Raw genomic sequence first — 26,638 nt, forward strand, 5'->3', positions numbered from 1 at the left:
CCTGTTACATACCTTCAACTGGATGCCCTGAAGATATCTTGTCCAAAATTGAGTTTAATTTTCATCATCATTTTCTCCCCTAAGCTTTCCTTCCTTCCAAACTTACCTTTTACTGTCAAGGACATCTTCCTTCTCCCAGTCTTTCTAGACTTACAATCAAGGTGTCATCCTCAACTCCTCACTATGTTTCGCCCTCTAATCCAGTCTGTTGCCAGGCCTGTTAGTTTCACATTTGCAACATCTTTTGAATATGCTCCTTCTCACTTTTAATATCACTACCACCCTGGTACAGGCCTTCATCACCTCATGCCTAGAATATTGCAGTCACCACCTGGTTGGTCTGCCTGCCACAAGTCATTCCCCATTTCATCCTCCATTCTCCTGCCAAAGTCTTCTTCCTAAAGACCATACCAGACCATATGCTTTTGCATCACTTCATGGATCAAATGTAAAAATCTTCTGTTTGATTTTCAAGGTCCTTCATAGCCTACTCCACCCCATTTTTCCAGTCTTCCTAGAGTTTAAATCCTCCCCTTTCTATTCCCCCATATACTTGTGTGTGTGCGTGTGTTTTCTATTTTATTTGTTTGGTTTTTTGTTTGTTTGTTTTTGATGAGGTAATTGGGGTTAAGTGACTTGCCCAGGGTCACACAGCTAGTAAGTGTCAAGTGTCTGAGGCTGGGTTTGAACTCAGGTCCTCTTGAATCCAAGACCACTGTGCTACCTAGCTGCCTCCCCCTTCCCCATATACTCTTCAATCTAGTGACACAGGCCTCCTTGCGGTTCCTTGAATAAGACACTCCATATTTCAGCTTTGGGCATTTTCAATGACTGTCCCCCATACCTGAAATGCTTTCATTCCTCACCTTTGCTTTCTGGTTTTAATTAAGTTCCAGCTAAAATCACACTTTCTACAGGAAGCCTTTCTGAATCCCTCTAATTTTAGTGCCTTCCTTCTGTAGATTATTATTATTATTTCTTTGTGGGGCAATGAGGGTCAAGTGACTTCTGTATATTATTTTCAATTTTTCTTATATATATCTTGTTTGTACAGTTGTTTGCCCCATTTTCTCCATTGAATAGTGAGCTCTTTGAGGGAAGCATCTGTCTTTTGCTTCTCTTTTTATCCCAATTATTTAGCACAATGCTTGACACATAGTAGGTGCATAGTAAAAGCTAATTGACTGATTAACCGTCTGACATTTGCCCTTTTCTAGTCTTAAAATAATTTTTCCATTTTGCATCAGAAAGTTTATCTTTGAAAACACACTATGGCTCATTAATCACATTTTCCCAGGAGTAGTGCATTTAAACCAGGTGACTTAGATTCTTTAAGGGCTCTTAGATGATGTCTTTCTTTCTTTCTTTCTTTTTTTTTTTTTTGCGGGGCAATGGGGGTTAAGTGACTTGCCCAGGGTCATGCAGCTAGTAAGTGTCGTGTCTAAGGCCGGATTTGAACTCAGGTACTCCTGAATCCACTGTGCCACCTAGCCGCCCCCTCATTTTTTTATATCAACTTCTTATTGCCTATTTTTATTTTGTTTTTTTAAAAATAAGTTTAATTGACACATTTTATTTTTACATTGTAGTAATTTTTTGGAACTAATCTTGTTCCTTTTCCAGTTTGTGTTCTCCCTCATGTCAAACAAAAACAATTGAGCCATAGCAACAAGTTCAGTTATTACAGATATAACACTTGACTGTTGACATAACACACTACTCTAATAGTTCTCCATCTCTTGACTATGACAAGGAAGTTGAGTTCCATCTGTTCTCCTTGGCTGTTATTGATTTTTTAGTTATTCCCAGCTTGGCTTCCTTATATTAATTTTCTCATTTACATTGTTATAGTTACTGTGTGTATTGATTGTCCTTATGCTTCTGATTATTTCACTCTCACTTGCTACAACTGATGTTCCCATGTAGTTCTCATATTTGTCATTTCTTACTGCAGAATAATCCATAAATTTATATACCAATTGATGGTTACTTACTTTGTTCTGTTTCCAGTCCAAATATTACTTTCCTTGGCAGAATATACTGTTGAGCAGTTCTGCTCTCTCTTTTATCATCATCTCATCCAAACCCTAAGCACCATATCTCTTCTTCTTTACTAAGTATTTTTTTGCAGGGCAGTGAGGGTTAAGTGACTTGCCCAGGGTCATACAGCTAGTTAAGTGTCAAGTGTCTGAGGCTGGATTTGAATTCAGTTCCTCCTGCATCCAAGGCCAGTGCTTTATCCACTGCTCTACCTAGCTGCCCCCATACTTCTTCTTCTTTAATCCTATTTCCCCCATATGGCTTAAGAAACAGTTTTTTTTGGTTCTTAGTTTTCTATGCCAAACTCAGATCATTATGATTTTTAGTAGTTTTGACAATATTTTTATGGTTCTGTGCTGCATTTTTGTATTAATCCATTGTTACCTGCACTTCCTTTCATCTTCTATAATATAAGATGATTATAAGAATATAAAATGATTCCTTGTCTATCCATATTGGTTTCTTTAGACAGCTCAACTTTTTTTAAAAAAACTATTTTAATTTTTTTATATTAGGTATTTTATTATTAATTGGATCTTTCCATTTGTGATGTTTAAAAAGGTTCAAGAGACATAGTTTCTAGGTAACTTAATCAATTTGTTAATAAGGCCAGAAAGTCATTAAGAAAAAGATGGCCATTTGGCCATCTCTTTTAGACCAAAGACATTCATGGCAGCAAGGCTTACAGTTTATATATCCTTTGAAGTAATAAGGGACTGATGTCACTCATCATCTTGTCACCCTTAGAAAAAATATCTCTATACCAGAACACTCCCTGCTATACCAGACCACTCCTAGCTCTACCAGATCACTCCCAGCTCTACCAGATCATTCCCAGCCTTGGGCTAGTATCTACAAAAAAGGATCTATCTCCACCTAAGCTAGAGTAGAACACAAGGGGCTTCCCTACCTTAGATTAAATTCCTTGTAAGGTTGGGTGGGGTCTGACCAAGATTGAGGAGAATTAATTCCCTTTCATTATCAGAATGTCCTTTTAAAAAAATGAACTTTTGGAGCCAAGATGTCCTTGCCAGAGCTCTTTCCAAGACCCCTCTAAATACTTTCAAATAATTCTTTAAGAAAATTCCTGGAACAGCAGAAATCACAAAAAGACAGGGTGAAATAATTTTCCAGCCAAAGACAACTTAGAAGGTCTTCAGGAAAGGTCTTTTGTATCTGGGTGAGAGTGGAGTGCTGCCCAGTGCAGGCCACAACAGCACAGACCCAACCCCATTCTCAGTGAATACCCAGCCACAGCCACACCAAACTAGGAGCAGGCCTTTGGAGCCTCTGAATCAGCAGTGGCAGCAACTGCTTATGGAACTCAGCCTACAGATGGTAAGATGGTCGAACAGTTGACCAGAAAGAGATTATAGGGATCTCTTTGCTAGCACTGAGGCAGGATTCTGTTGTTTTGCCCATACTCAGATCCAGGTTACATTCTTGGGTGGCAGTCTCAGGAAGGGGAGGAGCACAAACACAGCAGATCTTACAGCCACAGTAGAGTGGGATTCTGTTCATAGTTCCAGGACAGAAAGGCAGACCTCTGGTTGCTTACAGACCAAAACCCAGTCCAGGAGAGTAGTAAATATACCTCTGCTTGAATCATACCACCTTGGAAGAACTAAAAAGTTACAGATCTCTAGAAGTATGCCAGAAAACAGCTGCACAACCCCCCTGAAGCTTGGGACAGTGTGCCCTCCACCCTGGAAGCAGTGCCCCACTTTAACAAAGAGTTAAAAGTTAAATAGGCAGGAAAAATGAGCAAAAAAATGCTGACCCTAGAAAGTTTCTGTGGTGACAAGGAAGATAAAAATACAACCTCAAAAGAAGATAACAAAGTCAAAGCTCTACATTCAAAGTTCCCAAGAAAAATATGAATTGGTCTCAGGCCACAGAAGGGCTCAAAAAGGATTTTGAAAATAAAGTAAGAGAGGTAGAGAAAAAAAGGGAAAGAGAAATGAGAGTGGTATAAGAAAATCATGGAAAAAAACCAATAGCTTGGTAAAGGAGACACACACACAAAAATACTGAACAAAATAACACTTGAAAAAACAGATTAGGCCAAATCATAAAAGAGGTACAAAAAGCCAATGAAGAAAGGAATGCCTTGAAAAGCCAAATTGGGCAAATGGAAAAGGAGGTACAAAAGCTATCTGAAGAAAATAACTCCTTAAAAATTAGGATTGAGCAAATGGAAGCTCATGACTTTATGAGAAATCAAGAAACAATAAAGCAAAACCAAAACAATGAAAAAATAGAAGGCAATGTGAAATATCTCATTGGAAAAACAACTGACTTGGAAAATAGATTGAGGAGAGATAATTTGAAAATTATTGGACTACCTGAAAGTCATGATCAAAGAGTCTTCCAAGAAATTGTCAGGGAAAATTGCCCTGATCGTCTTTGAACCAGAAGGTAAAATAGAAATTGAAAGAATTTACCGATCACTTCCTGAAAGAGATCCTAAGATGAAAACTTTCAGGAATATTATAGCCAAATTCCAGAGCTTCCAGATCAAGGAGAAAATGTTGGAAGCAGTCAGAAAGAAATAATTCAAGTATTGTGAAGCCACAGTCAGGATAACACAAGATTTAGCAGTTTTTACATTAAAGGATTGGAGGGCTTGGAATATGATATTCCGGAGGGGAAAGAAACTGGGATTACAACCAAGATCGCCTAGCCAGCAAAACTGTGTGTAATCCTTTAGGGGGAAAAATGGGAATTCAGTGAAAGAGCGGACTTTCAGGCATTCCTGATGAAAAGACCTGAGCTGAATAGGAAATTTGACTGTCAAATACAAGACTCTAGAGAAGCATAAAAGTAAACAAGAAAAAGAACCATAAGGGATAGTAAAAGCTTAAACTGTTTACATTTCTACATGGGAAAATGATACTTGTAACTCATAACTTTGAATTCATAAGAACATTCTCATTATTAGGGCAGGTAGATGGAATATATTTAGACAGAGGGCACAGGTGTAAATTGAATATGAAGGGATGATATATTTAAAAAAATAAAATTAAGGGCTGAGAGAACAATTCACTGGGAGAAATGGAAAGAGAGAGGTGGAATGGGGTAAAGTATCTCACATAAAGGAAGCAAGAAAAAGCTTATATAGTAGAGGGGGAAATGGGGAAGGTGCTGGGGAGTGAGTGAGCCTTACTCTCATCAGAAATGGCTCAAAGAGGGAATAAAATACACACTCAATTGGGTGTAGTAATCTATCCTACCCTGTCAGAAAGTAGGAGAGGAAGGGGATAAGGGGTGGCGAGGTGATAGAAGGGAGGGCAGATTGGGCAAGGGGGCCATCAGAAGCAAAGCACCTTTGAGGAGGGAAAGAGTGAAAGGAAATAGAGAAAAGAGTAAATGACATGGGGAGGGAGTAGGATGGAGGGACATTTAGTTAGCAATAGTAACTGTGAAATGATGAGGAGAATGCTCTCAGAAAAACCTGAAAAGACTTACATGAACTGATGCAAAGTGAGATGTACTGTGTACAAAGTAACAGTAATATTGTAAGATGATCAGCTGTGAATAACTTGCTTTTCTCAGCATTGCAATGATCCAAGTCAACTCTGAAGGACTTATAAAAAATGTGATCCATCTCTAAAGAAATAACTGATGGTGTCTGAATACAGATTGAATCATATTTTTAATCTCTTATTCTTAAGTTTTTTTGGTTGTTTTCTTTTACAACCTGACTAATGTGGAAATGTGTTGCATGACTATACATGTATAACTTATACTGAATTGCTTGCATTCTTAATGGGGTGTAGTCGGGAGGGAGGGAGGGAGGGAGGAAGAGAATTTGGAACACAAAGTTTTAAAAATGGACATTAAATTGTTTTTACATGTAATTGGGGAAAATAAAATTCTAAGTAAACAGAAAAGAAAAAACAAAACAAAAAATGAACTTTTTACAATGAGGAATTTATAAGGGGAAAGATGTGAATCTCCCCCCAAAGTATTGGTTATTAATAATCATTTCTAACATGCCTCCATTTGATTCTTGATAGTTGTGGCTTCCTCAGTGATCCCTAACTGATATGACAAATACTTCACCAAGGGTTTCTAACTATGGGACTCCGGAGAGGAGACAGTGTAAGGGGAAAAAGGGAAAGACAGATGGCTGCTTTGACAAAATGAAAGGGGGCAATCCTCTTTGATCCATCCCTTCTGAGCTAAGTTCTGTAAAGTTTTGGTCTGTGTGATGTTACATGGTTATCCTCCCAACTCAGATCAGTAATCAGGGCAGGGTGACTGGGGATTTGAAATAGGGTAACTAACTTCTAGGGGATGGGGTCATACTTTTTTTCCTGAGGTGACTCTCCAGCCCACAGTCCTCTGCTAGATTGTATTGTATCACATGATTGTCTGATTTCCTCATATAGGTCCAGACTTCTATCCATATTACAAATTACTGTTGAGATTTTAATTGATGCAGAGGATCAAGGCTTCATCCAGCTTCCTTGTCACTTAAGGGCAAAAAAGAGACCAACTTATATAAAGCTTGGGCCCTTGAGATTTGGTATATGGACCATGGCTGTGTGTGTTTCCACACTTTGTCCTGCTGACCTGATATTGTTTTTATGGAGACTAGAGCCATGAATATCCAAGCTAAGTGCTGTATATTTTCTACAACTAAACTGTATCCTTGCTATGACTAAGTAAACTTCCTTTTCTTACTGTTAGATGCCTATGAGCGTCTTATTTGATCACAATTCAACTGAAGCAGCAGACTGGCTTGAATCTGGTCCAGCATACAATAATTGGTAATAGTGGGTGATTGGAATGAAATGCTGTAATTGCTCACATTGTGGCTGAAGTGGGTAATTGAGGATACAGATGTGAAAAATGGGGAGATTGGATGGCTAGATATGGTAGTATAGCACTCTGTAGCAAGGGCCCTTCTGGTGGCATATGGAGAGTACTTTCAGTGGGATGGATCAACTCAGTGAGCCCTAAAGGAGGTTGATGGATAATAATTTATATATGTGACAGGTACTTTCTAAGCACTTTACAATTATTATTTCATTTAATCTTCCCAACAATCCTGGGAGGTAGGTGTTATTATTATCATAATTTTACAGATAAGAAAACTGAGGGAAACAGAAGTTAAATGACTTTCCCAGGGTAACACAGCTAAGTATCTGATGCTGACTTTGAATTCAGGTCTTCTTGACTCCAGACCTGGCGCTTTATCCGTTGTACCACATAGCTGCCCTCCTTGATGATATAGTCTTTAGTTATTTTTAACCATCCCAGAAAATCTGGTTTGCCAAGGATAAGAAAAATGAAAGAGAGTAGTAATACAGCCCATATGGATGCTGGTAGATATTTCTTTCAACACAAGGTACCTGAGACCCTAGACCATGACAGAAGTGCAGGCATTTGTTAGGATTAGTTGGGGTCTTTTATGATTCTCCTTCCAGGATAGTGGGAAAATATCCTCATCAGCAATGGAAAATGAGGGAGTTCATTATTTGGGGAATGGCTGAGCAAATTATTTTACATGAAGGTAATGGAATACTATTGTTCTATAAGAAAAAATGAAAGGGATGGGTTCAGGAAAACCTGGGAAGAATTGTATAAACTGGTGCAGAATGAAGTGAACTGAACCAAGAGAACAATTTATATAATAACAACAACATTGTAAAGACAAAAAACTCTTTTGTTAATAAACATTTTTATTTCAAGTTTTGAGTCCCAACTTCTTTTCCTCCTTCCCCTACTTCCCTCCCCCATCCCTGAGGCAGTGAGCAATCAGACATAGGTTATATATGTGCAATCATATATATAACATCAATTTGTGCAGACATTACCATACTAGTCATTTTGTGTATAAGAAAACTTGAATAAAAGAAAAAGTGAAAGTGAAAAACGGCATTCTTCAGTCTGTGTTCAATCAATATCAGTTCTTCCTTTGGAGGTGGATGGTACACTTCATCCTTAGTCCTTTAGGATTGTCTTGGATCATTTTATTGCTGAGAATAGTTAAGTCATTCACAGTTCTTCATCAAACAATATTGCTGTCACTATGCACAACATTCTCTTGGTTCTACTCACTTCACTATACATCAGTGCATACAAGTCTTTCCAGGCTTTTCTGAAATCATTCTGTTTCTCATTTCTTATAGCACAGTGATATTCTATTACAATCATATACCACAGCTTGTTTAGTCATTCCCCAAATGATGGGCATTACTTTCGTTTCCAATTCTTAGACACCATAAAAAGAGCTGCTATGAATATTTTTGTACAAATTGAAGACAAAAAACTTTGAAAGATTTAAGAACTCTCATCAAAGTGCTGGCCAGCTATCATTCCAGACTGATAATGAAAACTTACCTCCTATCAGAGAGGAGATGGGTTCAAGATGAGACATAAATTAATGTCTAAAATTAAGACATGGATACTATATAAATTTGACTATATATTTTTATAAAGTTTTAAAAATTGAAATAGTGTGAGTAAAAAAATAAATTATTGTTAAAATTATGAAGAATTAAAAATATATACATACACACATATGTATACACATTTGCATGCGCACACACACAATACATACATACATACATACATACATACATATATATATATATATATATATATATATATATATATATATATATATATATATATATATATATATATATATATCCTCAGAGTATCTACTCCCTGCCCAAATTGAATTTATCCTTGGTGCAGGAATTATTACTTAGAATTCTCTCAACCTTTTGAAATCTCTTCTCACCAAATCTAGGGCATGCAGAATCATAGATATAGAACTAGAAGGCACCTCAGAATTCATCTAGATGAACAGATGAGACTATTGATGACCAAAGAATAAAACTGATTTATCCAAGGTCAAATGAATGGTTAGAACCAGAATTGAAATAAAGATTCTTTGATTTTGGATCTAGCATTCTTTCCACACTCCCACAGTGCCTTCCCCATTTGACTCCTTCTGAATTTCCTCTCCTTTATCATGAACTTGACAATGAAATGGTTACTCCTCCACAAGATGCCTATCATTTCCATGCCTAGCAACCAGTTCACTCCTGTGGGTGACAGTCAGTTCTAGAAGTAAAACATGGCCAAGACTTTATTATTGTAATAGTTTAGTTTGGGTCCCCCCTCCATATATTATTATATTATATTATTCTGTACTGCTTGGTGCCTGCCTTCCCCCTCTCCCAATTTCCATCCTACATAATGGATTATCCCATTGGCTTAGCAGTTCAAAATGTTTAAGAGTTTAGCATCATTTGCAAACTGGAAGACTTCATTAATATTATTACCTCTATCAGAAAATTTATTAAAATATACTATTTGGTAAGACTTTATCATAGTATTTCAACCTAGTATGCAGTGTTTTATTCTCTTTACTATTATGTCCAGCCTTACTTCCAGCTTGGGACTTTGTGTCAGGCCTGCATTCTACTTCTTCCCTCACCCTTTTTTTTTTGGTGGGGCAATGAGGGTTAAGTGTCTTGCCCAAGGTCACACAGCTAGTAAGTGTCAAGTGTCTGAGGCAAGGTTTGAACTCAGGTCCTCCTGAATCCAGGGCTGCTGCTTTATCCACTGCACCACCTAGCTGCCCCCCTCCTTCTCTTACTCTTATATGGCACAGTAACATCCTGTTTGGCATTGAGTTTTATTTTCTTGGCTTCTTCCACTGGTTGACCCTCCCTGGTATATTTCTGCTCAGAGGAGCAGGCAGGTTTCATCCTCCTTAACACTTACTACCTACTTGCTCTTGTATAAATCATTTAACATCTCTGGGCATCAGTTTTCTCAGCTGTTCCATCCCCTGGAAATTCCATTTGTGGAGACTTTGGGCTTCCTACTCTGAGGCACAGAGTACTATGGATTTAGGTCTTCCCAGCTCTTCAGAAGTGTCAAATTTCAAGTTTATTTACCTGTTACTTCTGTTAGTTTCCATATAGGAGGGAATCCTTAAATGTTTCTTATTTGTCATTTTGTGGAGTCCTGGACTCAGTGATTAAACTTACAGTTGTTTCTCTCTTTTTTTTACTCCCCTTATCATTCTTTGATTTAGTGCACTTCTTAGATTTTTTCCTTGAGTACATTATGTGGAAGCTTCTTTTCTGTAGGCACTTTTACTCCCCCATCTCACTGAAAAGTTCCAATGAGTGACTATCAGCCCTTCTACCAGATCATTTCAAATCTATTTAATTATCCTGCTTTCAATTCACTTTGCTCCTTAGTTTAGAACTTGCAAAGGCTTGCTCTGTTATTGAATTTGTTTCTTTGTCTTCCTTTTTTTAAAAAACAAACAAACAAACAGACAAACATTTTTTTAAAGGGAACGAACATTTGACTAGTAAGGAGCTTTCAATTATTTTTGCCCTGAAGATTGGTGGCCAACCATTTGTGGTAATTACAATGTTCTGGATGAAGCAGACAAGTGTATATAGAATGAAGCCAACTGGACAATCTGCAAAATGAACAAAGTTGTCCACATGAAATTGGTGGTGTAAATGGTGACATGTCATAGTGGAAGAAAAAGTTAATTTTAAAGATATCTGCTGGAATTTGAAAAGTAAAATTCAAGGTCACAGACAAAAATTTGCCGTTAGCCAATACATGATTTTCTGGAGTGAGTACAGATTATTCCAAGATTACCTCAGGCTTTAGTAGAATTTACACTACTAGAAATTACTTCACTGACTCTTCTTGATCACCTTATGTTACAAAATATAATTTTTCATTAATATTTTTGTCATAAATAATCATAGATTTGGTAATTGGTCATATATGATCCAGCTTCTCTTAAAATCAGGTTACTGTAGTTAACTGTGTGACCAATCTGCTCTGTGACCTTGTAATATTCACTAGAGTGTTATATATGCCAAAATTATTTACATTCATTTGTTTTCATTTTATCTGCTATTTGTGGCATTGAATGAACCTTAATAATTATATTATAGAATCATATAATAAGGAAGGACTAGTTGATTAATTTAAATTTTAAACTTCATAATATTATATACTCAAGTTCTATTTAAATTCTCATTTTTCAGATCAAATAATTCACCTATTTCTCATCACAGTCCCATCATACCTGCAGTGACTGTTTATTGTCTTTATTTGGGCCTTTTAAATCCTAGCCATATATTTAACTCAAACAAACCAAATTTTATCTTCATTGGAACACATTGCTAATTAAAGTAATGGAATTATCAACAGTTCTTTTATGTAGATGCTTTTTTTTTTTTTTTTGGCTATTTTAATGGCAAACAGAATTGAAGGCTGCTGGCCTGTTCCAGTGATTTCCAATTTTCTCCTTAGGTGATTTTGTAAATTTATTGCTCATAGAATCATAAATATAGGACTGAAAGGTAGCTCTGAGACCATTTGGCCCAACTCATTTTACAGATGAGAAAACTGATGCCCAGAGATGTTAAATGATTTGTGCACGGGCAAGTAGGTAGTAAGTGTTAAAGGGAATGTTTTGGACCCAGGTCCTCCGATTGTAGACTGCTTTTTTTTTTTTTTACTGATATCATCTAATATTTTAAATAGACCCTTTCTTTGAGTGGTGAATGTGCTATATTAAAAATTATTATGCTTTTAGTATTTTATTAGATATCTAAAAAAGGGAAGGGGAGAAACAATATTTTTTGTTGTTTTTTGACATCAAAATTCTCATAACTCTCAAATGTTTTGTACAGTGCTCAGATTTCTACTATGAGAAGGCAATGTCCATGTTGATAAGCATAATTTTATTTTTTCCCTAAGCAATTATTTCAGTCATATTGTTTTTAAATCATCTCACCCAATGTTGTGGCCAGCAGGGTGCTAAAGCAGAAAGCTGGTCTCAAAGCTAGAAAGACCTGGGTTCAAATGTTGCCTCTGACACATATTGGCTACATGACCAGTCAGATTCCATTTAATTCTAAATCATTTAACCCATCCAGTCCCCCAGAGAAGTCTCTATGAATATGAGTTACAGAATGATAGCCAGTCCTCTTACACCCCATTCCCCCAAATCCATTAATGCTGGCCTCCTGTCTAGTCCAATAACAAGACCCTCCATTTCTTGATTCCTGGCATTCTTTACTGGAACATTCCTCTGCTCCCACTACTGAGCTCTCTGAATTCCTTTACATCCAAACTAAAATCCCACTTTCATTTATTATTTTATTTTATTTTTTATTATTATTTTTACATTTTTCTTCTTTTTTAGCAACCACTTTCTTTTTTAAAAAATAATAAACATTTTTACTTATAGTTTTGAGTTCTACCCTTCCCTACTCACTCCCTGAGGCTATAAGCAATTGGATATGGGTTATATATGTATAATTATGTAAAACATTGTCATATTAATCATTTTGTGTAAGAAAACTTGAATAAAAGAAAAAATGAAAGAAAGTGAAAAATAGCATGTTTCAGTTTGTGTTCAATCAATATCAGTTCTTTCTTTCAAAATGGATAGTATGCTTCATCTTTAGTCCTTTGGGATTATCTTGGATCATTAAAATGATGAAAATGATTATGTCATTCACAATTCTTCATCAAACAATATTGCTATCTCTGAGCACAACATGCTCTTGGGTCTGCTCACTTTACTGTACATCAGTTCATATAAAAGTCTTTCTAGACCTTTCTGAAATCATCGTGCTTGTCATTTCTTGAAACCAATAATATTCCATCATCATCATATACCACACAGCTTATTTAGCCATTCCCTAATTGATGGAGGTTCCTTTGATTTCCAATTTTTAGCCACCACAAAAAGAGCTGCTATGAATATTTTTGAACAACTAGGTCTTTTCCTCTTTTTTGGGATGTCTTAGGGATATCAACCTAACAGTGGTATTTCTGGATCAAAGGGTATGCACCGTTCTATAGCCTTTTGGGCATAGTTCCAAATTGCTCTCCTGAATGGTTGGATCTTTTCACAACTCCAACAACAGTGGATTAGCGTCCCATTTTTCCTATATCCCCTCCAACATCCACTATTTTCCTTTTATGTTATATTTGCCACCCTGATGGGTATGAGGTGATAGCTCAGCATTGTTCTGATTTGCATTTCTCTGATCAATAATGATCTGGAGAATTTTTTCATATGATTGTAGATAGCTTTGATTTCTTTGTCTGAAAACTGCCTGTTCATATCCTTTGACCATTGATCAATTGGGGAATGACTTGTATTTTTATAAATTTGACTTGGTTCTCTATATAAAATCCCTCTTTCTACAGGAAGCCTTTGTCAGTCCTTTTTAATTCTGAGACTTTCCCTCTGTTACATATTTCTTATTTAGCCTGTATAAAGGTTGCTTTGTATGTTTGTATGTTGCGTCTCCTAATAAATTGTAAGCACCTTGAGAGCAGGGACTGCCCTTTGCCCCCGTTTGTATCTGTACTTCTTAGCACCATATCTAGCACATAGTAGGTGCTGAATAAAAGTTTATTTATTGATTGTTCAGCACTAGTAGATAGAGGGAGTTGCTACCTCAGGAGTAAACTCTACCAATGAAATTATAGGTCTGAAAAGAAACTATTATTAAACTTATTTTTTAAAATCATTTTTATCATGAACTTAATAAATGTACAACATTAATATTTCCATATACAAAGAAAGATAAAAAAGAAGAATGTATTTTGCAACTATTTTTAATCCTTTATAGATTCTGATTTCTTATTTTGCCAGCTGGGAAACTGAATTACATTTAATAATCCACAGTTTCTCCTTAAGACAAAGGCTTACTTTAAAAAAAACAAACCACTAAGTTTTTCCAGGGATGTTAGGTAGATACAAAACATTGGATGCTAATCACAAAGGAATTAATGTACTCAGTCACTAAAAATCAGTGGTGAGAAAGGAGGTATATTGAAATAAGAATTTGAAATGAGAATTTTTGAAGAGATGTGTAATAGAAAATTTACTCAAGGTAGTGAAGTAGCACAAATAAGAGAGAACAGACAGGTAGTCTATGTACTTCATTGTTACTTCATATAAAAAGATAGAGGAAGGTGCCTGACAAGTTAGATGGACTTCCTGTGGAAGATAAGGAGAAATATGGAGAAGAGCTGCACAGGATGAGAAGTTATGAATGGGTAGTTACTTTTACTAATGGAGGGAGTAACTACATTGATGAGCTCACAGAGCCATAAGAGTATTGACACATCCCTATGATTTTCATATGTGGTTCTTCATTGGTCATCCATCTATAGAATTCCCTAGTTCACTCAGGACCCTTTTGAATACTGTGCTGTAATTGATTGTTTTGTGATACTGATCAGAATTTGGAGTTGTTGACATTTGAATTAGGTGTCTGATTTAAAAGATGAATTAGGGGTGTTCTTTATAATGATTCTGTTTTGTGTGGTTTGTGAAAACCAGTCACATTAACTTATGGCTTTGTTTCTTGTATGAAATGTAAACATTTTACAAGTCATATTCATAAGGTCTTTGAGTGGATATACCATTGAATTTTAGGGATGAGATTTTTCAAACCAGTCAGATTCCATTTCCTGTTGGATTGATTAGTGGTAAATTAGATTCTAAATGTTTGGGGTTTTTTTCTTTTTAGAAGTGGGAGATACGAGCATTTGTAAACAATACCACTATGCAAACATACATACATTTGTGTATATATGTTACAAGCACATGCATGTATGCACACATACACATATGCACATGGAAGCTTACTCGAAAAATGCCCAGAATCGCCTAGCATGGTGATACCCTGCCTCCTAGCATTCCCCTGCCAGGTGAGTAGGAATAAGCCTCCTTCACTTAGCCACATGGCTAGAACAGGCTGTCTATAAAACTGCCAGAATGGGACAGTTTCACTCACTTTTCCCCTGTGTGCTTTTTCCTGATTCATTCGAAGAGTGAAGATCATACACAGTTCACCCACATTGTGGGTTCCATGAACTGAAACAGACAGGGCCGGGGCTGGGGATGCCTTCTTCTCCTCTTTTTACTGGTGGCTCTGAGAAATGGGCCTGAGCATGGTTGTTTCTGATCTGTTTTCCCATCTCATTTTCCAGTTGCAGGAAGTCATCTGCACTGGATGAGGGAGCTTGAGACGTGGTGTTCTGCAGCCAGTCAGCCCAGCAGGGAAGCCCCAAGAAGTCAGAATTCCTGGGATTAGAGCCCAAGAAGGGGCTTTGGCCTTGGGACTTGGGACTGTGCCCTATAGGAACTGAGCTAAGCTATAAAACTAAGCCCCATTTGCCTCCCCAGAGACTGAGGTGGCATAGAGAGAGGATTAAATCCCCCATATGCTGGGAAATAAGTTTGTATATTTGTGATTTCTTTGCAAAAGTGAATCTGTTAGCTGAGAGAACATCATCAGTGGGGACAGCAGCCTGTGGAAAAATACCCCCCCCCCCCGCAAGGGTACTGGAGAACTCTAAGGGAGGAGTGAAATGTCATATCCTGTCCTGGGGAGATGGGGTAGCATGGGTAGCCAGTTATATGTGTGTGTATGTGTATCACTATATATTGTGTATATGTGTATGTGTATATATATACACACACATACATACATGAGATTTGAAAACAAAAGAAAATATAGCCCAAACCTACATCTGGTAGTTGGCATACAACAGCCAAAGTGATGTTAGTCCTGAATTAGTGAACAATATTATGATCTTTAATAAGTCAGGAATATGACTTATTTAAATTTAGGTGGGAGGTTCGTGAAGGCAAGCAATCATTCAGAAGAGAAACTTTTTTATTTCCTTTTTTGTGGACACATTGTCAAATGGTTTGAGATACAGAGACATATTACAAATTCATGTAAACATATGGAAGCATCTGATCAAGAGAGGAATCATAATGAAAAATATATTGGGTTTTTTTTTCAGACAAAATAAATAATGTTCCCCTAACACGTTTTTGTGGTTCTGAATGGTATTCCTTCTATTTTGGATCAATTATGACCTAGGAATTCAAGTGGACTCTAGCCTCATGGGAGGAGTGTTAATATTAAATAAGTTGAGTTGCTTGACATGATCAGTTTACATTCTCACAGAGCCATAATAAACATTTTATTAAATTGTGTAAACCAGAGTCCAGTTTGGATGGGTCATCTGTTTCAAATATTGTCGCCAAAGCTACACGTGGTAGCAGTTCTTTAAAATAGAAAGTTTCAGGATTCTTTTTTGGAATGGTGTTTTTTTTCAGTCTCTGCCCTGTATTACAGTGAGATGACTATAGGGAGTTGTTATTATTATTTTTAATTAAACCATCCTTATTTTCATGAACTTCTGTATGCAAAGAACACAAAAGACTCAATATATCTTGTAATAGCTTGTCTAAGTGAGTTGAGACAAGAGTACCCCAGCATGGTGGGGGGAAAGGGGAATTTTTGCACAGAAGTATTAGGAATATTAATACATCTTTGCTTGGATTAGGCACCTTTGTGCTATATAGTCACTGACACATTTTGGGAAGTGCCTTAAACATAAAAGGCCTTTTTTTGAATTGAGAAACACTCATTTAAAATGTGACATTTTCAGGGGCAGCTAGGTGGCACAGTGTATAAAGCACTGGCCCTGGATTCAGGAGGACCTGAGTTCAAATCTAGTCTAAGATACTAGATACTTGCTAGCTGTGTGACCTTGGGCAAGTCACTTAACCCTCATTGCCCCGCAAAAATAAAAACAAAAAAAAAAGTGACATTTTCGAGTTTATGGAAGTTAGATATTATTTGTTTATTTTTGGTCTAGTCACGCTAGAATTTTTTTGGTAGTAAATGAATTCTTTAGCCAATTTTGTCCTGATTTTAATTTGTAACTTTGGTAGGGGTGGCTAATCACAGCTTCATGTATCCTTTGGAAGGCACATATTTAACAATGTCTCAAAACAAAACCAGTCAATATTTATTGTTCTTATTCTAGGCTAACATGTCACTGTAACTGATGCTATTGACCTTCAAGAAGGAGCAGAGACTTGTGTGCTGGAAGGTACCTTGCAGGTAGCTACTCCAAAGCCTTTATTGAACATAGGAGAAGGAGGCCCAATGAGGCTGTGACTTACCTGAAGTCATCCACGTAGCCAGAATTCTTCCCTGGGCCCTTTGTTTCTAAATCTAGCACTCTTTCTACACTGTACAATACTGCTCCCCAATATCATATTCATATGTGTCTTTTCTGCCCGACCTGTGAAACTCTTCCTCATCTGGATCTTTTCAAAGTGACGATGATAAATTTTATAAGCCTGTTTGTTGACATTCCCAGGAATCTGTCAGAGAGCGTGATCATGAAAGGCTGAAAAAGAATCATACATTGATTTACTACAGAGTATCTTGGTGATCACAGGCTGGAAGAGGCAGGTAGCCTAAAATATGCATATCCCAAAGTTGCCTTGAATAGGGATTTTGGTTAATAGATTTTTAGAAAATGGATGTTAACCTAAGACTTATTTCTCTTCACTTTCGAGTCTGCTAATAGCTATAGCTAGTGCAGCTAGGTGGTGCAGTCAATAGGGTGTCAGGCCTGGAGACACAAATTGTACAACCCATGGCAAGTCACTTAACCCTGTTTGCCTCAGTTTCTTTATCTGTAAAATGATCTGGATAAGGGAATGGCAAACCACTCCAGGATCTTTGCTAAGAAAATTCCAAGTAGGGTCATGAAGAGTCAGACAGACAGATGGCTGAACAACAAAATATAGTTATAGTTATTTTCTTGGGGAAATACTACCAAATAAAATAAATTAATGTAGAATAATGTAGACAAAAAGCAATATTTCCTAGGAAATCCTATAATTTTAGAGCTGGGAAGTCTAGGCTAACTGCCTGTTTCACGTAGGAGGAAACTGAAGCCAAGAGGGATTTAGTTCTGTGACTTTGAGAAAATTATTTTATTAGTGGCAGAGATAGAATTAGAAGTCGGGTATCTTGCTGAGAGCCACAGTCACAAGGAACTCTGTTAAATTGCTTATTCACCAGGTAGACAAAGCAACCGGCCAATTGGCTGCTTTTTTCATACTAATAAAATATTTTTAACCTCTCTGCACCTCAGTTTCCTCATCAATAAAAATGGGCTAAATAATCCCTTACTTTAATCACTTTGAAAGCCCTCTTCCCTCTGTTAGAATGGAAGGAAAGTTGAATTACTAAGGGAGCTGAGTAGCATCTGGTTGGGAGGTCTCTGTATTAATCAATGGTCAGCATTTAATTTAACTTGGTGTCTGTTCTGACAAGGACATAAATCCTCTGTTTGGAGAGGCCTCTCCTGCCAATGGGGATTGTTGTTTCACAAAGGGAGGGGAGGGGAGAATAGCCTGAGGGAGAAGTATGTATGTCTGAGGAATATAGATTGTTTAAACAAGTAATAATATTTCATTTATACAGTACTCTTGAGTCATACTTCACACTTACATAGTGTGCATAGCAGGTGTGGCCAGGTTGTAGGATGCACCTTTGGAGGGAGTTACCCATTCATATGATATCACTCATCCATCAAGAATTTGAAGGTACTACTTTAAGGCTAACAAATCACTTTCTTCATGGCACCTGGTGACATGGATTAAAATCTTACCATATGTATGCATCAGCAAGCTAGAGGCTTTTGGTGATATAAGTAGTATGAGATACCTGCCCTACTTTCAGTGGACTTATTTACTTGGAAAAAGATGACAAGTGTGTGCTAAAACTATAGAACTAATTTCAATTTAAGAAACTTTTAGGGGCGGCTAGGTGGCGCAATGGATAAAGCACCGGCCCTGGATTCAGGAGTTCCTAAGTTCAAATCCGACCTCAGACACTTGACACTTACTAGCTGTGTGACCTTGGGCAAGTCACTTAACCCCCATTGCCCTGCCAAAAAAAAAAAAAGAAACTTTTATGTGCTTAGAACAGGGAATAATAAAAAAGCAAAAGTGGACATCTCCCCCATCAATTAGTTTAAATTCTATGTAATCCTATGGGAGAACAATGTTGACTTCACAGACACATACTTACAAGATGCTTACAAAATAATTTCTGGAAGAGAACACTTAACATGATGGGGGAGAAGTCAAGAAAAGTTTCTTTAAGAGCAGCCAGTTGAGTTGAACCTTGAAATCATCTAAGGATTGTGAGAGAAATAAGCAAGACAGTCCATAACTAAATATTTAGTGATGTACCACAGATTTCTCAACCAGAGTTTCAAAAAGGAAGAAATGGCCTAGAGTAGATGGGGAAAGTTTCATGGATTTACAATGTTTAAAATGTGGATAGGAGCCAGATAGGTAAGAAAAGATTGATGACAGTATGACTTGGGAAGCAAGGCATTGGAGCAGAAATCAACTTTGTATGATGGGTAAGGTGAGTAGGACCAGTGTAGCTTGTGTGGGCAGGAAATGTTGAAGATGTAGGGAAGACATTGGGTAGGTTGGGTGGCCATGGTCTTTTAAGAGAGTCAGTTGAAGCAAGTCTTTCTAAGATAGGTTGTGGAATAACATGATAAAGGAAGTAATTTTTCAAATGTAAGGATCATCTCCTAGAACTATGTAGGATGGATTTTATGGGAGAGAAACTGGGCATTGGAGCTATGGCTACAATCTAGGTGTGAGACGCTGATAGTTTGAATTAGAGCCTAGAATGGTTGTAGACCATGAGGAAGAGATGTGGTCTGAACACATCTGGAATATCGTGTTCATTTCTGCATTGGAGTTCGCACTTTGGAGAGTCTCTAGAGAAGGATGATCAGAATAATGCTTATCACTTACTGCAGTGTCTGGGACTTAAATTTTTGGTGATTGATTAAAGAATGATGGGCCACACACCCATGCCATATGATAATTGGTTAAAGTGACTGAAGCGTTTAGCCTGGAAAAGAGAAAACTCATGTAGCAACATGATAACTATCTCCAAGTTTCAAAAGGCCTTGCTATTTGGTCCCACAGGACTGAACTAGGAGCAATGGTTGGAAGTTAAAAAGGAGCTATTTAGTCTTTCTTAAAAATTGAGTTGTACTAAAGTGGAATAGGATGCCTCAAGAGATGGTAGAGTTTCCCTTACTGGAGGTTTTCAAGCAAAAAGAGGTTGACATGTATTGGGTATGTTGTAGTGGGGGATTTCTTTCTTGTATGAGTTGGTCTAAATATTCCTTTCAACGCTGCCACTCTGTGGTTCTGTGACATGCATAAAGGGGAGATTAAAAGGATTTTAAAATAGAATGGTCAGAGGTAAAGGGAAAAGAAAAGTTGAACATAATTCTTTTGTCTGAGCTTGAGATAAGTCATAATTGGCCAGGAGACACAGCTTTGCAAGCAGAGGACCTCTTTGGGCCCCATCTGTAAGGTGAAATAGATGAATTTTCTGCTGTTTTTCAAGTTCCTATTGTTGCTAAAAATCCATGAATCCATGACAAGTTCAGTTTTGGACAAATTGAGTTTGAGGCGATTGGCTATAAGCAATTGGAAATATATGCATGTGCACTGAGAAGCATACACATATGACACATTGTGTATGTTCTCCATCATTTTCCTATTTTGTAAGGTTGAATCTATTTTTTCCATTTATTATTATTTATTCCATTTCTTCCTATTTGAAGTGAACAATACTGAAAAAATTGAGGACTTTGAACTGTAATTTGTCATTAGATTTCCCTTCCAAAAGCTAAAATGCTAAAAATAATTCAATGAGAGTTTGAAGTAATGGAGAGGTGAAATACAATTTTTTATTATCTTTTTGCCAGAATCTATGATTTATATTGATGTTGTTTGTTGGAGGATGGGAACTAGTTATTCCCACCCAATCCTACAGATGTAGGCTTCAGTAACATGATAATCAGTGGTGGAAGTTATAATGAATGGTTACTAGCCATTACTGTGGTGGGGATGTAGTTAAATTTAAGAGAAACTGAAGTAGTATAATGAACATTATAGATTTTGTTTTTTTAAACATGGAATTTAAAAATTATTAAGTATCTTGAAATGCAATATTCTCCAGTCCACATTAGGCTAAATTTGAAGAGATGTTTTCTTCCCCTTTGACAATCACTATGGTATAAGTGAGTAAGCCTCTAAATTTTCTCTGCTATTATAATAACCTCTTTTGGGAATTATCTACTAGTTCAAGGGTCTATACCCTGAGGTCTGTGAACTTATTTAAAAACCATTTTGATAACTATTGCGGTACATTTGGATTTCTTTGTAGTCCTGTGTACTTCATATTATTGTATTTAAAAGTAGATTTCAGAAAAGGAGGCCATAAGCTTTACCAACCTGCCAAAGAGTTCCATGGCATACACAAAAGGTGAATAACTCCATATTCAATTTGATTCTTTCATTTTATAGATGAGGGAAGTTGGGCTCCCAACAGTGAAATGACTTGTCTAAGGTCACACACAGAGTAGTACTGGGATCCCAACCTAGGCCTTCTGATTCAAAAGTTGATTTCTGTCATATTGTCTGCCCTATTCTCCTCCCCCTGTTCAAGCTGCTTTGTCTTCCTAACCCACATTACAAATGATGCTGTGAGGGTTTTCCCCACTAAGTTTTATCAAATCCTAAAGGTGTTATCCTTGACTCCTTACTGTTCCTCACACCAAATATACAATCAGTTTCCTAATGTCGCCTTTTCTAGTACCTCCACAACATTTCTCACAGTTCCTTTACTCATGGCCATTGCCTGAGTTTAGGCCTCATCTCCTCTTGCATAGATTATTGCAACATGATATTGTAACTCTGTGATCCAGTCCAACGGCTCTTTTCCCTGTTCCTTACACAGAACTCTTGATCTCTCATTAACATGCCTTGTACAGGCTGCCCTCATGCCTGCAATACATCCCCTCCTCATCTATGCCTCAGAATATTTCTCCTCTTTCATGAAGCAGCTGAAGCACCATCTTGTACTTAAAAGCCTTTCCTTATCATCCCCTACCAAATCATCAGTGCCCACCCTCCTCAACCACTTTGTATTTGTTCTTTTTATCTTAATTCTGATTATATATGCATTTGTTTTATCTCCTGTTACACAATGTAAGCTCATTTAGAGTTGGAGTTGTGAATTAATTCTTCATATTTGTATTTGCACGGCGGGCACTTAACTGCTTGTTGGTTGACTGAGAGATGTTAAACAAAAGCAACACTAATTCAAAATATAAAATCCTTAGCAAAATATTACAATAAAGATAATGGAAAATTATGAGTGCTATTACCTTACAAATCAGAAAGAACCAACAGAAGGCGAAATACTTTAAAGGAAGTTTGGCAAGAGAACCAACTAAAGCAAAGCTGAAGGTTATGTAAGGATAAAAATGGATGGAGTTATCACTAAAAGAAGAAACATTGAAAAGATCTACAAAGATTTTTATAAGAAAATATTTTCACTATTAAGGAAATTGTAACCATCGCACTTAGGCTCTAACATCACAGTCCTGAAAATGCTTATAGAGGAGGCAGAAATGGCTTTAAAGAGACCGGAGATACAAAAAGCAACTTGATAGGCGAAGTATACATAGAGGAGATACCTATTTGAGGAAGTGCAGTTGTGATGGCCTCGAAGGAATGAATCCCAAGGTAACTAAAGGGGGTGGTGAGATGTCAAACACAAGGAAAATATAATCTTAGACCTGTAAAATCCTGGAAGAAGGGCAACCAAGAGAAAACTAACTACTATCTATGCCTATTTTTTCATTTGTAGAAAAATTTTATGACACTCATCTATACATGCATTGAGGGCATCTTCATCATGGAATGCTACTCTATTTGCTTTTATATATATATATATATATACATACACACAGATATATAAATGTCTGTACTTATATGTGTGTGCATGTATCTATATGTATTATATCTATGTTTGTTTCAGTAGAGTAAAACACCACCTTAAAGGCTCTCTTCTAACAAGGTGTCTAGCCACTGTATATTAAAATCACTCATGTTCCTTGAAAGATAATCTACTTAATGACCCCTCTGATGATAAATACAAAGCCAGGTATAAAACAAGGAGATGTATGTTTTTTGAGGGGGTTTAGTGCTGGAATGGAAATCACGGTTCAAGGAATAACAGTGGCATCAAGTTCTTCAAGATATACATAAATGCTGAAAAGCATTTATTCTGATCACCCACAAGGCAAAAACCAAGTGGATGAAGACTGTTGTCCAGATTTTAACATGCAAATGGATATTTAACTATACGGTATGTAAATATGAGGCAGAATGTACAAATGGACAGTGAGTTTGGTTTATAATTAAATAGGAGGCAAGTTGGATCAATTGCCTTCAGGAAATTGCAAGATAATTATAATAAGCTCACATTTCCCCCCAGAAACCACGGTAAATCTTTATAATACCTATATTCTACTCATGTTGTATGACTATGAGACATGGAGGGGAACAGTCCCCAAATAAATGAAAATAATTGAAAAGAACTATCACAAAGAAGGCAGGTTGGGGGAGAGGTGCATAATGGATGTGCGTCAGTTACAACATATGAGAAATCAAGAATTTCAAAGACTAGCAGGAAGAAAAGATATGGAAACATATGATAGAAAATGACATGGGCTGATCACATGGATAGCTCTAATAGTATCAATAATATGTCAGAAGAAGGTGAAAATTTCTAGCTTGTTGGGTAGATTACCTATGCTGAATTTATGGGAAGACATGGACCAGAGTTGCTCAGGATGAGTTAGGCATGGATGGATTGCATTCTCCACTATCCAAACTGAAAAGATCATGGAAACGTATTAATATTTTGAGAGAAGTACTCAGTGTGCACATTTCCCCCCCACTGACACACCATGGGAAACTGACCTGTACTTAAAGACTTAGAGTTGTCAGAGGCAATGGTAGGTTATTGATTTGTCCATGGTCTCAAAAGTAGTATGTACCAAAGGAAGCACTTGAATAAAGCTTTTATTACCAATATACACTACCTTCTGTTGTCTTGTAACATTATAGAGATAAATAAGAAATCAGTTGTAAGAAAACTAATGTAGGCAGTGGGAGTTCACAGTTGGGGTGAGGGTGGAGGGGATTAGTTAAGCCTATATATTTCTCATCCTGTAGAGTACTCCTACAACCCTCTGAAACTGCTAAATATAAAAAGCAATACTAAATGATCTGACATTGTCTAACACTGTTTCCCCATATCAAATATTTTACAGACATGTTCTGAGTTGTATATAAAAGCCACCATGCTACCAACAATTTAGCAAGTCCATCTACACTCAGTTTCCCATATATTTTGTAGCAGTCATTCCCACATGTGTTTTTACTTATCTCTTGGTTCTTGGAAGTTTTAACTCCTTCAATCCCTTAATGGATAATAGTCATGGTGATATTTGCCTGTCAGAGAAGCAATAGTGTGACAAATTTGAATTGGGTAGCTTGTAATCTGAGGTATTGAAAATGGGGTGGCACTCAAAGCAAGAGATGGTGATTTGTTGAAATCATTATCCCATCTGGAATAAGAACCACTGTCCCATCTAGAATAAGAAGTTATTGTTTTTGAAGGGTGTGTGTGTGTGTGTGTGTGTGTGTGTGTGTGTGTGTGTGTGTGTGTGAGAGAGAGAGAGAGAGAGAGAGAGAGAGAGAGAGAGAGAGAGAGAGAGAGAGAGAGGGGTGAGGAAGGACACAGAAAGGAAGAGAGGGGAGAGATTATGAGTACACTTGTTGGTCTCCAAATTATCAGCATCTAGAAAGCATGTGGTTAGGGGGGGTTTTGTGGAGAGTTTTCCACAGATTTAATAGAGAGCTATAATATATGCATGTTTCTCAGACTATTACCATAATGATCTTAGCATGAAATTCATGTGCAAGTGACTAGCACTTATGATTAGCAACTTCTCAGTTGTGATATATGTTGTCTCCCCCTCATTTCCCAGTGGGTGAGCAATTTTCCCTATTACTTATACAGCCACATTGTAGGGGTTACAGTACTGAACAGCATCTTAGAGTGGCCATAACAAGACAGCTTCTTTCACTTTGCCAAGGGAGAGTTGGCTAGCAATTTGTACAAAGGAGCTGGACGAGGAAGTGGAAGAACATACTTTTTTCTTAATTGATAATTTTGGTGTTATATGAGTTAAAATGAACTTCTGACATTTTGATAGCTGGTTGTTTCTTGTTTTGTGTGTTCTATGCGCTGTCTCTTTAATCCATGGATTTTATTTTTCTGTTTGATAATCATAAGAGTATAACATTTGTCCCTAATGTATAAAGGGCTTCTTGTTATGTAGAGCTGGTGAGTGATGATCCGAAAGCATTAAGCAGCAGCTATAGTTTGTACTAGGATACAAAGATGGAATTGGAATAGTCATGGAGATTGCATTAGACCAGTGGAGATACCATGCATGCACATGAGTATAGAAAGCATGTATGTACAATAAATACAAAGTGGTAGAGTTCATTTGTTTGTTTGAGGGGTGGATCTAGAAAGGCTTCATGGAGGAGGTGGAACTAAGTGCAATGGAAATGCCCCAATGAGATTTCAACAAATGATGGAAATTCTGCAATGCAAAAAGACAGAGATGTTGAAAAAAAAAGGGGAAAGCCTTATGGTACAAAATGAATATTCTCTATCCTAGAAAAAGGTGTGAGGTGTGAATACCTTAATTGCATGTGAAGAGGCCAGCAAGACTATGAATGTGCTTCCAGAGCACAGACTGCATTCACACCTTTTCCCCAAGCTATTCCTCTACATATGATTCCCAGAGGAGTATGGGAGGTGAAAATGACTAGACTGAAACTAATCAACCTAAAGCAACATGGAGTGGCTTAAGGAAGGAAGGAGCTTTTGAGTGAAAAAGGAAGAATTTGTCAAATGTAGAGGCCTCTAATTTCCTGTCTGGAGGTGTCGAACAAGTTAAGACTCTGGGGAGTCAAAGGGAAGATCTTATGCTGATTCTAAGCTAAGGGTCATGTTGCAGCTAAAAGAGCTTTGTGGCATTGGCAGTGGAAGAGAATCCATTATCTTTCAGCCCAGCCAGTTGGCTGAAGGTGGAAAAAAGACTATAATGAACCATTGAGGAACCAGCTCAGGAGACCAGGGAAAGAACACATCTAGCAATGATGTGTCCTGAGAAGAGAGTAGTGATTGCACATCCTTCCGGGTCCAAACCAGAAGCAGTCAAGTCTGATGAGTCAAAACAGGTACCAAGTGACATGTTCAACCCAGCCCAGCAACAGATTGGCCCTTCTAGTAAAACACATACCCCAGGAGAGCAATCCAGGTGAGCCCTGCAAAAGAGCCAAGCCTGATAAATAGTGGAATGACTCAGTGAACTTTGGGAGAAACCCTCAGAAAGAGAAAGGACATTGAAGACCTGAACTTCCACTGTTGTGGGTTGCCTTGGCTATGTGTTCCCCACAAGTGGGTCTTGCTACTGCTATACTTGGAGTTAATGACCATTGTTTCCCAACCCTCCCAATATTATGGGTATGTTTGTGGGAGAGTGTGCCTCTGTTGTTTTGGGATTTGCTTTGTAACCACTGTCTTTATGTCATTTAAAAGTCTTTGCTAAAAGATAATAATAATAATAATAATAATAATAATAATAAATAAAATAAAATAAAATAAAAATAATAAAAATAAAGAATTATGATAACTATAAATAAAATAATAAAGTAGGGGATAATAAATAAATAATGAAATAAAAGATAATAAGAAAA

The sequence above is a fragment of the Dromiciops gliroides genome, chromosome 6, assembly GCF_019393635.1.
Source record: "Dromiciops gliroides isolate mDroGli1 chromosome 6, mDroGli1.pri, whole genome shotgun sequence".
Lineage (NCBI taxonomy): Eukaryota > Metazoa > Chordata > Mammalia > Microbiotheria > Microbiotheriidae > Dromiciops > Dromiciops gliroides.